Raw genomic sequence first — 15,339 nt, 5'->3', positions numbered from 1 at the left:
TTTTGGGGATCCCAAGAAGAGTCCAAATACATTGGCACCTTGTTTGGGTTGGAAAGACTCAGGTTCAACGAATTTGATCAGGCTGATAATTTATAGGTAATCTGTGCTTCTTAATTATCCACTGTGGGGTTTTCCAAATTCTGCATGGCAATGCCAACACATCCCCCATGCCTGTGCCTATTCAGTGCTTGCCCTCTCCTGGCCCTGTGCATTACTGCGTGTGCTGTTCCTCCAAACATTTAAGAGTTTGCAAATTTTCCTCTCCTCCTCCGTTTCAAAGCTGGCTTTCCCCATGTAGGATTTTGCCCTTTGCTAGTAGGAAGGAAAAAAACCACACAACACAATTATAGGTGAAAGTTCCTGTGCTAACATGCCCAGGATATAAACTTGAAGTCTGAAACCATGGATATTAATAAAATTGCTCTTGTTATGCTGCCTGCTTCTGGTGATCAGATCTGCCCTCAGTGGACCTGTTTTACAGAAACAGAACAAGGGTGATACAATTCACAGCTCCTGGTGTCATTAAAGCCCTTGTGCTGATGGGGAAAGAAGTCCTGCTTAGAAACACCTACTTAACAATTTGGGTGTTTTTTTTTTCTTTCCCCTTTAAATTCCCCAAATTTGGCATTACTGAGCAAAGAAGAGATAGTGCCCTAGAAGCAACCACTGTCATCTATTTTCCCCAGCAACAATTCTCACATCTACTTGGCTATTCTTCTTAAATTGCCATCTAATTTTCAGTATAAAGAGTGTCTAAGTTATTTACTTTTCCATGATTGCAACTTTATTACAAACCTGCAGGAAAAATAAGAGCTTTCATTCTTGTTTTAACTCCTTCAAACTTCTGAATTCAACTTCCTGACAACACACACATGACACAGAAAAAGTGTCATTTAAAGAGCATCCAGAATAAAGGTTGACATATATTTTCTTCTCACGTTCTAATAAAAAGCAAGCATATAACCATATTGTAATTTGTATGTTCACTAAATACCATGTATTTTGCATCAGGTCTTGGAATGAAACCTGAAAGTAAAATAAACACATTTCCAGATTGACTGTTGGACACAAATGAGGGATGCAATTCTTCAGCACTGACCAATCCTCAGAACAACACGAAACTTCACAAATGTGACTGACGGGTGGTCTGCACACGAAAAATAACAGCAAAAATAAGCGGGGTGAACAGTGTCATTTAATTGACTTCTGCCACTACAAATCTAGGCCAGATGCAGCCCTGGATTTCCAGTCATTTAAGAAAGAGCCTCTTACAAAGAAAATCTATTTTGCAAGATACACAAGTGAAAGAGCTTGGAAGGTCACCAAACCTAAACAGTTAAAAGCAATCGCGTTTCAATTAAGTTGAACTGAAACAAACAGGCTTTAGAGAGAACGGTAAACACAGAAATGTTTCACTGAGCATTGAGATTAACAAAGACCATATCTTCTGAAATGTCTTTAAGAGCCGTCTCATCGCTGCGCAGACATGAGACATTGCACTGCATAAATCCCCAACTTCCCCACGCCAAGCCAAGCACAAAAATTAAATAGTTTTTCCCTCTGTTCGAGATTAAATAATGGCGATACGGCCATCCGAAGCGCAGTAAAAGGGAAACAAACGGATACGCGGTATTAAGAGAGTTAATTATAGATGCAGATTAAAAGGCAAGACTGAGTAGTGGAAGAAAAGGAAAGAGTAACCTCCGGCGCAGAGATACTGACATGCAGCAGTTGTCAGTCACCTAGCAACAAGTTTCCTATCCCTGCTGTGCTCTTTAATTCAGCAAATCTGCTCAGGATGTTGGGCTGTTCTCCTGACAAAACGCATTATGTAGTAGACTAAAGGATACAAAAATCCACTGTACACAACACTCTGCTCCCTATTGACCACTGATCCTTTCTCTCAACCCACAAAAGAGGCTTGCATAATGCTCTGAAAAGAGAAAAGTCTCAACAGAGAAAACATTTGCTTGTAATTGAGATTGACTACATAATGAAAATGATGTTCTTTTTTAAATTCAGCTTGTTGAGGCCATGCTTTTTGTCTCCTGGCTCTCAAAACCCATCCCTGCTGGGAAAAGGGGCAAACATTGTACAAACTCAAACCTGTGGGTTTTTTCCCTTCTTTTCACTGGAAGCACACACACGCACGCATGCACGCACATGCATTTTGTAACTAAATGGCCAAGACCAGCTCCTAAAGACTTAAACAAGTTTGAAAAGAGAAAAGACAAATAGGAAAATTGTTGTGCGTTTCAGCATCGGAGGAAAGCTGCCTTACTTCTGAAGGAATACTAGGGTGGGGAAAGCTGAATATGTTTTGTAATTGTTTTGACTAGCAGGTACTGCTGTCTGAGAAGAAAAGTTGTTTTATTCATGAGTCCGTGCAGTAAATTATAAGCAAAAACAGGAACGATCTGTGTGCCCACATAAAGTCTGGGCTGTGCTTTGAGATAATGATTACCTAAATACAAAGAATAAGCAGGGTGTTCAGCTTAAAAGACCCTAGTCTTGACCCAGCGAACTCTCTTCCAGTCTGTGGCAGAAGTCTGGGGGAGTGCTTCTCAAGAGGAAAGGCAGAGCGGTGTCACTGCTGCCACCAGCAGGATAGCTGGTGGTAGCTGGGTGTCTTGTCCTATGTCTTAAACCTTGGTTGGTCTTCAGAAGACAGTAGCAAGAGGGAGGAAGGAAATAAGGGAGAAATTACAGCCCTATCCAGCTCACATGGGTGCCCAGAGCAAATTCAGCAGAAGAAAACAAGCCCTCTGAAGGCTCTGGGGTTTGACCCTAATTGGCACACTGAGCTCTTTGGGATGGAAATGGTTCATTTGTCCTCTGTATAGCACCTAAGGAAGCAGAGGCCTGGCATCTGAGGAGCTCCAGAGGTGCAGGTAATGGCACTAGCACATGACAAACCTTTCTGTTGATGTGGTCCAGCTGACTCAACAAGTGTGAAACTCCAGCTAAATGAGTGGTAGCCTCAGAAATAATCTGGAGTCCCTTACAGAGTAAGACTAGTCCGTATGTCAGTGTGGAGCATGAGGTTCATGTCCCAAACCATGACAGCAAAGAAGGGCGAACTGGTCCCAGAGAGCTCCAGGGCACAGCACAGGTAGAAAATATCAGGAAAACCTGATTTCCTCAGGATCCCTTCCCTTAGAGAAGGGATAAAAGGCAAGGGCCATGGTTTAACTACTGGGTTTTTCCAGAGGTAATAAAGTACTTTCCCTGCTTGTATCTGTAATGTTCAGATGCTCATTCCTGCCCAAATGCTCCCGTTCCTTTCTGGGGCTGAGCTGAAGTAAGCTGGGGACAAATTGAAAATAGATATATCTTATTTAATAACTTACACCCAGATCCTTTTTTTTTTGGTGCTTGGTGTGGCTGAGCCATGGCCAATTGGTGTGGGCTTTCCTCAGGGTTCATCTCACAGAATAAGGATAAAAGGTTAAATACTTCACTAATAAGAGACAGGTATTGCTGACTTTATTCTCTGGGTTACTGAAACATGTTTAACAATTTCTTTTCTATATCAGTGCTTTTGCTGATCTAACATTTATTCTCATTTTGTATTGTTTTATATATCAAATAACAAGTTGATTCTTTGTTTCCTTTATTTTAATAACCATGGCTCTGAAGATATGGAGGGTTAATAACAATGTGAGTATAACGCACCTGTTAAAAAATAATGGATTAGGAAGGGTTACCATGAATATATTACGTGCCCACAACCAAGAAAAAGTAGAGCTATATATTTAAAACCTTCCCTCTTAAAAATGATTGCTTCTCTGAAACCAATCAATTCATTTTGAAATTTTTATTGCCTTTTTTAAGCAAAACCAAAATTTATTTTCAAGATAATTTAAACCAATGAATTAAAATTTAAGGATTAACTTCATGAAGCTGGGAACAATCAGAAGATAATGTGTAACAGTAGGAAAGTGGGTTATATGAAAACCCCAAAGAGTTGTTAAAAATGTGAAATAATAGAAGGTTTAGAGAAGTCCAATGGAATTAAAAAAATAAAAATTAAAAAAAAAGAAGAAAAAAAAAAAAAAGCAGAAGACATGAATAACTGTGGTACTGGTAAAATATATCTTATTATCTCCCAAACCGGTATAGTGTTGTTTACAGTAGAACTTAAGATCCCCTGTCACTCAGAGAGTGCTGACAGATTTCGTATAGGAGTTTCAAAGAAAAAGGAGTTGGATCAATCGTAGAATATACAAGAGTCCAGACTGCTCAAAAAATGAAAAAAAAAAAAAAAAAAAAAAGCGAATATTTAGGCTAAGAAGTAACTCCTAGTAGTACAGAATGAAGAGAACACATAGAAGTGTTTACACCTATTTCTGGAGCTTTGCAAATATATTCAACAGAGACATTTGTTTTAAATCTACCTACAAGAACAACCTGTGTAAATCCTGGCTGAGCTTAAATCTGTGCAGCTCCTTCCCTGCCAAGCCAGTGCACACCAGCTGCGAAAGGGACCTGGTATTCTAAAAACAGAATTTATGCTATGAAGGATATTAATTTTCAAGTATATTTTTTGGAAAAGTTTTATCTTGGAAAAGATAAAATTAAAGTGGACACCGGGGTCAGTGCAGAATAGTTGGATCACATCCCACCAAAAATAGGAATCGCAAGGGATTCTCCTGTTGATATTTTAAACTTTTGTTCATGAAAGTTTTAATCAATTAAAATGCATTATCTACCCTCTTAACTTTCTCAGAGAGGATTATCTGACATTTACTATTCACCAGTTTTGCTGAAAAGGTTAATAGTTCACAGGCTGAAGTTAGAAGTAAACAGAATTGATCATTCCTAATGCTTTGGCTGAAATGGAGGGGCTTTGTGTTGACAGGCTAGGAGATGTAATGAGCCTCTAGTACATTCTTAAGGCTTGTTTCATTTGCTCTGTGAATGGGGAAAGTAAAATTATAGTCTATAGGTGTTTTCCATGGTTCTTTCATAAGCAGGCCTCCTGACACCAATTAAAGAGATTATGTCATCAACTGAAAAGAAAGCTATAACCTTGTATGTTAATGCCGTGATTACTTAAGACAGGGTCACTGGACCCAATAGAACAGTGAATGACCTTGGTGAAATTAACTTCAGAGCTCAATTCCTAATTAACTGTTTTGAATGAAAGAATGTGTGATTTCAAGCTATTGGTCAAAATATTCACTTTTCTCTGTACAAGGACTTTGCCACCAGAAGTTAGTCTCCAATAGCATGAAAAACGGGAATAAGATTAGGAAATGGCAAACAGCATGCCCAGAGCTTTATGAAAGCAGATATTGTGCCCTGGATATTTTGTCTGAAAAACCTTATTCTCTTGAGACTTCTTTACCCACAGTTTAAAAAACACAGTCCTCAGGAGGAAATCACACATTTGAAAACACATCCAGGACAGATGATATTGAAAAAAAAAAATTGCTCTAGAGTACTAATAAGACACTATGTAGAAAATATAAATGTATATTTGTAAACATTATAAACTTATCATCTCATTTTAATAGAATTGCAGCATATACAAACATCTTGTGAAGGAATTTTATTTTCTAACATTGGAGGAAGGTAAAAAGGAGACAGGGAAACATTTTTAATGTGCTGCTCTTCTTTGTCATTGGGGTAAGAGCAGTGGATGCTCCAAAACCAGGGTAGATTGCCAGAGTCCCCCCTGACATTGTCTACCCAGTGTCACAGGCTGCTCTCTATCAGAGATGTGTGCAATCAGCCCTTGTGCTGTAGTATTGTTAAGGGCTGTGTTTCCCTTAAATCTGTTGCTCAGCAGTACACCTATATTAGACCTCTGATCAGCTACGTTAAGCCTCGCTTACACATGGTTCACTTTACCTGGAAGAAATACACATCTGAAAACATTTTCAATACTCACAACCATCTGATCTCGCTGTAAGAAAATCAATTTAACCTGCCAGTCTTTTACTAATTTCCTAATTTACTCTTTTTTATGTATGGTTCAAGTCATATTCAAACTGAGAGTGCAAGTCTTGAGGATATTGCTGATCCAATATTCCAGCAAGGAGCAAATTCATCTTCAAAATTATTATAAAGCTAATGGCAACTTGCTTCATGCAAAGAAAACCTTCAGATCTGAGCTGCTTGTATGAAAACACCTTACCTCCATGGGCATGAATTCACAGGATCAAATGTTATGTTTAGAGTTTATTGAGGACTTTAGTGAAACCATTAAATAAAGAAACTGTAAAGGAAAGTGATTAGAATTTATAATATAAGAGCTCTTTAGCATACCTTTCATTTTTTTTTATCTGCCAGATTTCAGGTGATGTGGAGAGAGAACTTGTGCTGAGTTAACACCTCTTTCTTGATGACATTTTCTGGCTGGAGCTGTTAGTGCCTTTCCTCATCTCACATCTCAGGTTTTGTAGCTGTCATGCTCCCCTTCTTTCATGTGCATGGATGAGTGTGCACATGAGGACACCGGCTATGAGAGATGGGCTGCCAGTGTCTCCTATTACTTGTTATACATCAGTGCCCAGAGGCTGTCACTGTGCCCTGGATGTGCTTGGTGCTCCACAGACACACTGACAAAAAGGGAAGAGCTCAGCACCACGTGGGGGTTCCTCAAGTGTTATTATTTCCTTTTACAAAGGGGGAAGCAGTGCAGGAGTCTAGATCTGATGCCTAAATGAACCTGTGAGGATTGGGGTTTGGCATCTTCACAGCTCAGTGCACTGGGCTGAATGTGCACGCATGTGCAGGGAGGTATGGTCCCCTTATTAACAATGGGTTAATGGAGATGTCTGCACCAGCTCTGAGAATGGAAGTGGTTTCCTTCCCTGAATGCTCTGGATGTGCTCCTGTTTCTGAACGATGCAATAAAGCTGGTTCCTCAATCTGGCTGCTGTAATGGGATGAGGTAAGTGAACATCGAAGTAGCTCAAGGAGGGGAAGCAGGAACCTCTCCAATCTGCCCACATCCAATTCTACTGGTAGAAGTGATTAGAAACCACATGCCAGAGAAAGCCCAGAGTACCTGGTGCTCAGAGACAGTGGAGGTATCTATGTGCCATGCACAAAACTCCCACAGGGAGTCTGTACCAATGCCAAGGAGTGAGCCAGCTTCCTGAGACCATCTCCATTCACAAACCACATCTGTGCCAACCATAGAGCACTGCTGGTTGGCCACCAGGCCAGCTGCTCCTCTCCTCACGTAGAAAGAAAATCTGCCTGGGCTTGGACACAGGCATTCACTGTTCATGGGAACACTCTGAAACATCAGAGTGGGCAAAAGTGTTTTCCCACGGTCACCATGTTATAAAAGAGTGTGATTAAAAGGGGATCTACATCCAGCTCTAGGGGACAGCTAGGGAGACTGAAGGAGATGCACCAGCAGTTAAACTGGTGCAAGCTGGGTAACATCGCTGATTCCTGCCTGGAGTTATGGCGTGTGGATGGGGAGACATTAATTAAACATTAAGATTTGTGAAACTTATGACCATGTAATATGGGCAAAACAAAGCATGCAATTCAGTTTGAATCCAACCAAATATGAGCAGCTGCTTTCTCTAATAAAAAAGAACCCAGAAAACTAAATCTCATACAGCTTTCTGGCTTTATTTTTACTGTGGGTCAAAAATATGCCCCTTAGACTGGGCAGGACTGTAATCAAACAAGCCATGGGTTAGACATCACCAACCTCACAGTGAGTTCAGCCCCACAGAGCACACTTCAGATAACCAACCACCTTTCACACTCTGGCCCCTGGCTAATAAATGGCAAAGGAGCAATTGGTAAATTTGCTGAAAGGTGCAATTAAAAGCGATAGGGACATTCTGCCTGCTGAAAGCAACGTATTCTTTACTGCTTGTTTGTGGAGGGTGGAAAAGAAAAGGAAAGGAAAAGATTTCTCCCATCACTGTGGACCACCCATGAAACTTTTTGTCTCCTAATTCTAGCACCATAAAGAAAAGAGATACTTGTTGCTTAAAGCAATGCCTGGAGTTCTCATGTGTGTTGCTCCCCATACAGTAAGGCTTTTGGAAGCTAATTGCATTAACATGTTGTCAGAGTAAAAGCAGGTGTTGCAACACCTGCATTTTCTAAAGCTGAATTTCATTAAGAATCTTTGCATTTTAGGAGGGTCAGGGCATGTGGTTTATACAAAGGTGATATTTAAGGGGCTGGGGCTGCACAGAACCACTAAATTGGAAAGGTTAATAACTTGTGTCATAAAACCCTGCAAATTATTGGCTACTAGAGCTAAGGCCTGGATAAATTGGGAGGAGCTGCTGACTCCCTCAAGGGTAGAGAGGCCTTACAGACAGATCTTGGAAAATTAGAGGGCTGGGCAATCACCAACAATATGAAATTTAACAAAAGGAAGTGCCAGGTTCTGCACCTGAAAAGAGGCATCCCTGGATATCTGTACAGACTGGGGGATGAGAGCAGCCCCACAGAAAGGGATCTGGGGGTTCTGGTTGATGGCAAGTTGGATATGAGCCAGCAGTGTGCCCTGGCAGCCAAATGGGCCAGCTGTACCCTGGCTAGCATGGCTTTGATGCCTGGTTTGAGGAGCAGCTGAGGTCCCTTGGTTTGTTCAGCCCAGAGCAGAGCAGGCTGAGGGGAGGCCTCATGGCGGCCTGCAGCTCCCTCACGAGGGGAGCGGAGGGGCAGGCGCTGAGCTCTGCTCTCTGGGGACAGCGACAGGACCCGAGGGGACGGCATGGAGCTGGGACAGGGGAGGGTCAGGATGGGGGTTAGGGAAAGGGTCTGCACCCAGAGGGTGGTCGGGCACTGGGACAGGCTCCCCAGGGCAGTGGTTACAGCACTGAGCCTGATGGCGTTCAAGAAGCATTTGGACAATGCTCTCAGACAAGTGGGCTGATTTTTGGGTGGTCGTGTGTAGAGCCAGGAGTTGGACTTGATGATCCTTGTGGGTCCCTTCCAACTCAAGATATTCTATGATTCCGTGATTCTATGATAGCACTGAGTTGTCTGAATGAATTCAGCTCAGGCATGCTTTTCAGAAGTGGAAATCATCTGGAAATTCTCCTTGTGGTGAAGATTTTCTAGGAATAGCAAACAGTTTATGGATTAGAAAGCCCAAAGTAGAAGACCTGTTTACTCACATGAGTAAGGGAACCAGCACTAGGAGGGGTGGCAAGATTAAGCTCTGCAGGAATGAAGTGCTAATGGGTCTGACACTGAGGAGGCTCTGTAGAAACTTGCACAGTTGAGGATATGGCCTGTGACATAACACATTCAGCCATGCAAGCTTCATGTGCACATGTCCATGTCATAAATACCAGCAACTTGTTAAGTGTGTATAATCCCTCCCATTAGAGACACGAGAATTACTTTCTTGCAAAAAGCATGTTAAAGTCTGGAGAAAATACACTGCCTTGTGCCAGCACTCCCTTGTACACTGAATCATATGAGAGGTGAATACATCTTGGTTGAGATGCCCTTACTGCAGCAACAGCCTCCTCTACCACTTGTCCATGGTTGATATTGTACCAAAGCAGCAGGAAGAAGTTTGAAAAGCTCTGTTAAAAGCAGAGAGATGATTTCTGCAGGGGAGACAGTGGAGGGCAGCAAAATACCCATCTTCCAGGTAAAAATCCTGGTGCTGAGGGTGTGGACAACAGAGATCTAAGAGAGACCACTGGAATCCAAGTGAAAGTGAGGCTTTCTTACACTGCTGGTCTAAGCTGAGAAGATTCGGAAAATATTTAAACACAGTATTGCTATGAATGTACTCTGAGGTTTGGAGAGGTCCAGTTCTGAGTCCTTTTGTGTACTATGGTCATATTTCACATAATGCTTCAAATTAAGAATTAATATCTACTTCTGTTAGGTATTATTAATCTCATTGTTATTACCGGCCTCGTTACTCACATGCAGCGCGATCATACCCTCATGGCCTGTGCATAATGTACTGCATGGTTTCATTCCAGCTCACTACAGCTTTCAGCCCAAATTATCCTGTCCTGAAACGTGCCAGCTGCCAGCAACCATGGAGAGAAGTGCTCTCCCCCCCGACCCTTATCCCTTCTAAGTGCAACGAGTTGCCCCTCTTGAATGCAGTACTTCCACAGGATGCCTCTTGCCCTGAACACACATGCTAGACACCCACCACAAGGGAAATAATTTTATTCCAATATCAGTTGAAATATTTAGTTCAAATGCACAAGAAAGCAGTGCATGCTCTAAACAGAGCAAGGCAGATTTGTCTTGTAAATGTTTTGGTGTAAAATCTTCCAAAGTGGAAATGAGAGATGGGCAGCAGAAATGACTGACATCCGCTTCCTTCCTTCAGTTGTGGGCTATTTTCAGATATGACTGACAATGTCTTTCCTACTTCCTTCCTCTGAAATCCACTTACTTTTGAGTAAATATGCTGTGCCTTCCTTCTTTATGACTATTAGCAAGTGCACAGATCCTGGATAGTAATTATTTTTTGTGCTTTGAAAATGGCAGTGTGGAAACCCACAACTATTTTTCACAAGAGCAGCCTTCCCAAAGTAGCTTGAGAAAAAGGAGCAGCTTCCCATAGCCCTGGAGAGCCTGCTGGGACTGAGAAGGCTCCAGTATCATCAGCTTTTCCCAAATGATGCTCCAGCAGCCATTTCCACATGAGCTAAAACAGTAAAATACTCCTCTTCACACTAGCTGATCTTAAAGCACTTTACAAATACAGTACCACTGTCTCCTTGTTCTAGGCAGAAACGATCAGTCAGTCCCTGGATCATTTAGAAGGCTATCATACAACCAAAAACAGAAGAAAAGGCAACTTGAGTTCCCCAGGCACAGCTCCAGCCCCTAGGCCACACCACTCAGTCTGTCCAACAAGAACTAGGGCAGGCAATAAAGCTACTTTCAGACTGTTTGCTGGTGGATAGTCAAGCCTGTATTATGACAACTTGATATTCAGATTTAGGATGCCTCTGATTCAAGTCCTTCTTTGGCAAGTCTTCTCCTTCAACCTTGAGGAGCCCTCCCTACAAGGCATATGAAACACAGGAGGCTGCAGGTATGTAGCTGCAGGACTGGAATGGCTTGAGGAAAACAAGCCATTAAAACATTCCCTCAAACCAGGCGGGATGCTGTGTCTTCCTGAGCTGAGAGCCTGGTGCCAGGGAGCCTCAAAGCCACGTGCTGTCCTGTTCCTGTGCACAGGGACAAGTGCTAATGGCAGTGCACACTTGGTTTGGAGCCGGTGTGTGAGGAGGAGATGGCTGAATGCAAGAGCTGGAGCAGTCAGGGTGAACTTCTCTTGACCTCTCCCTAATGTCAGCGTTTGAGCACAAAACCTCAGGCTTTCATACACTACATGTTTTCATTCATTTTTACCGATACATTCATGCTGCGATTGTTCCGGGTTCTTCTGTTTCCATTTTCCCTGGGGATCAGCGAGTCAGGCACATACAAGACATCTTCTGCCAGCAGTTACACGAGGCTCTTTGTCACCATGCCGCAGCACTGTACCATGAGGAAACTGCTCCTCTCAGCTTTGCTGCGCTCTTTTCTTCAGCTGGGATTTTTCCTGACAAAAGGAACTGGAGCCCTCTTGTGTCGAGTTTTGAAGCTTGCAAAAAAATCTCTTCGGAAAAGCAGAGACACGCATGGATTAAGCCATCTCAGCTTCACCTGGAAGCTGCTGACAAGCTGCTATTAATAGGCATCAGTCTGCTCTGCTTTGTCTTTGCATTAGTAGCGACATTACATAAAGTGATACTCCAAAATAGACTTCAGCTTCAAAAGCTACAGACTTAATTATAGAAAGATAAATTAAAAAATCTTATCATATACAAGCAGCCTACTTTAATCTCAGTGACCGAAAAATGTGGCTTTTTTAATCATTGGAGTTCAATTAATAGGGTACAGGATAAGCCAACTATGTAGGAGGCATATATTAGAGAGAGCAGTGATGATTATAGGATTTGCAATTTCACTTGAATTTCAAAGCCAAATAGAAGAAATCAATCTCTGTTCACACCTGCTACACAGAGCTGTGCAAAAGGACTAATTTCCACTTATGGAAACTCAGAATGAGTTTTCCAAAGCCTGAGAGCTTTCAGGATTTGGTTAGGGCAGAACAGAGTACACACTTTGGAAGGAGGTAGCATTTTAACTACTGAGGATTCCTGGGATTGTTTCAAACAGATGTAAATTTAGGTTTATTTTTCATTAATTTTATTTATATATTATGCTTTTCTGCCTCTTTCAGTGACATCAACTTGACTGTAAAGGCTGATATTGAAACCACTTTAAATGCAAGTACCACATTTTCTTTTGAGAAAATAAAAAAAATATTTTGCAACTATGATTGTTTCACTTTTTCAAAGCTGGGGAAAAATTATCATTATATTTACCTTAGTATGTTGTTGTTGTTTGTTTGTTTTGTGGGGAGATATTTTGATTTCTTGTAATCCTCTTCTGATTTAAATTTTCTGCTGTGGACTCATTTAAGACAGCCTACAAAAAGTGTTACCTGTGTTTTTAAGTCCTGTAAACTGGCTTTGAATAGTCTCTAGACAGGGATCCTAATTCTATATCTTGCCATTTAGGGACATTTGATTAGACGTTATTGGTGCTATTATTTACTGCAAATTGCAATGGTATTCTGCAGACCTCTGAGAGAACAAGGACCTCATCATACCTTGCTCACACTGGCTCAGAGAGACGGGTCCTGTGGAATAACATCATGCAGTACATGGCCTTGTAGAGATATGCTCTCTAAGAAAGCCAGTCTTAAAAGGTCCTGTGAAGGAAACAGTTTAGAAAGAGGATTTTGAAGACGGGAAAAAAGAGGTGATATTATTAGTGTGAGGCCCAGTCCTCTGAGATGAGCCCCCTCTGTCACCTGTGTAACACTTTGAAGACCAAGACCCAAGGTGAGGGGGCTTTCCAAGCAACGCAATCAATAGCAAAGAATTAGCTGCAAATGTTGTGCATTTCACTGTTTTTATTGCACATTGGCTTCTCCCCTGCTTCCAATGCAATTCAAGACCATGTATTTCCTGTGTGAAAGAAATAACCTAAGCTGTGAACCAAGAGTCCCCACAATGACTAGAGTTTTCCAAGCTTGTAAGACAACATAGGGACATGGCTTTTTGTGAGCTGCTGAGACACCCTCTGAAAATTCAGGCCTTGTAAAGATGTTTCCAGTTTTTCTGTTGCAAGAAGAAGTAAGCATTAATAAAAGCACTCAACAACATTAAGTCACTTAAAAAAACCAACCTGTCTACATTTGGTTTGCAATGTAGATAGATATATTCAGTATAGGTGAAAGTCATGTCTGATCTTTCTCTGTTCTGCTTCCTGGTTCTCACCATATGTCAACGATCGTGATTATAATCTGACACAAAAGTGTATTCAGAAAGTGATGCATTTCCTTTACTTGTGGTTAAACACAACACCTACAGAAAAAAAAAATACTTTGTGCTTTGAGATTGCAGTAACAGCAACTGGATGAGATAACACATAGGTATTTCCGTTTTTACTGTCTGGATTGCGAAGCACATCAGAGATTGAAAACCACAGCGCAGTTGCTGACTTTCACCACGGCACAGCTGAAATGGAAATAATTGATGCCGATAGTACCTTTCACTGAGACAGGATTCCTAATACCTCATGCAAACAGCAGCTGCGTGTCTGAGAGACACCGAGCTCTAACGAAGCAAAGAAGGAAGAGTGTGACAGAAGACATTATGGTAATGTACTGTAATGGGACTTGCTGATTTGAATAAAGTAGCATGTTAAACACTCCATTGTCTCTTTACTGTGTGCCATGGCCCTATTTACAACTCTAAATTTAAGATATTTGCACTTAATACAATTTGAGACAAGCCAACATGTTCAGATTACAGTATTTTTCCATTTATTTTGTTTTAAAAAATTTAAAAAGAATACATAGAAACTTTGTCCCTTGGTGGCAACCTGACAGCTAGGAACAAGCTTTGTGGCAGTATTACCATCGTTCACCCCTCAGATTCATCTTCTGAAATGAAACATTCGTCCCAAGTCCAAGGTCAGGAGTAAGTCACCTGTCAGAAACACTACCACTCTTGGAAAACAGATAACATTTGTTTTTGTAGTCATTAGAGCAATAAACATGCTTTATTGCCTATCCATAATGAAAAACAAAACATTAATAAACTTAGCTACAAGTAGCTGTAGAGCTGTAGACCATCTGCAAGGCCATACCAATGGCTGAGACTGTCCTCTCCATGCATCTGGTAAAGGCAAGAGGAGTGTGAAGGTCTGGGGCTGCCATGGTGAGTGCTGGGGCAAGTGGAGGCCTGATGCCCTGCGGAGAAGCTGCCCCCATGGCATTTCTTCTCACCAAAGCTGCCCATGGAGGAGGCAGAGCTCCAGGGCAGTCAGGATTTTCCACACCTGCGGCACAGCCTCAGCCCTGAGCGTCCCCAGGCACCTTCATGCTCTGTGAGGGGCTCAATGCATCTTGTGCAGAGCTAAGTTTTTAATAAATACTTTACAAACTGCTGCCGAGAGACTCTCTACCCCCAAAATGGAGCTGGGATGGTGTGGCTGATTCTCTGTGGGGGGCCATGATTTAAAATGTGGTCCTTCCCACCATGCCATGGACTGGCCAGCTCAGAACAAGTGACCTTCTGAAGTCAACAGCGTGACACAGGCAAAGATAAAGAAATAATTTGATTAACACAAAAGCTTATCATTGAATACAATGATTTATTGGCCTGATACAGCAGGGCTGCTTGCAAATGGAGCACAGCTGGGGGTAATCTCCCAGGAAAGAGATCCTAGGAACAGCATCACCACGAGGATAACGTGGACAGTGGAAGAGACAAGATGGAAGGACAGCCATCAGCTGCATTTATAAACGGAGTAATGTTTTTTTTAAGCTACCTTTTTTATTTGTAAACTGTTTGTGGCTGCATCCATGCCAGGATTAAGCCCTCCCTGAGTGGTACTACACAGTCAGTGCAAAGCATTTGCCAGAGTCACAGACCTGCTGCCTCTAACCTCTGCGTGGAGACTGCAGCAAGTCCCTTTCCTCACAGGGCTATGCTTGCTTTTGAGTTGCAGAGGCACCGCTGTTTTATCATTCTTGATCATGTTCATATTCTGATTTGCTGGTGAAGCCTGAAAAAAAACACCCTCAAGTCTTGAAAAACTTGAATTGCAACTGAAATGGGGAGGTTTTCTGCTTTAATTCCCCTTCCCTCCACCTCGTCCCCCTCCCCCCTCATAAAGTCTTCAATAAATCAAACATTTCCTGCCGAGCCAAATATCACTTGCATTTTTAATTAAATCTTCTTTTTAACTCAAAATGCAAACCTTTGTTCTCTTTAAAGATCATTGAGATCA

This window comes from Anas acuta, chromosome 5, assembly GCF_963932015.1.
Source record: "Anas acuta chromosome 5, bAnaAcu1.1, whole genome shotgun sequence".
NCBI classification, from domain to species: domain Eukaryota; kingdom Metazoa; phylum Chordata; class Aves; order Anseriformes; family Anatidae; genus Anas; species Anas acuta.
The sequence above is the reverse complement of the archived record's forward strand: the minus strand, read 5'-3'. Positions refer to the sequence as shown.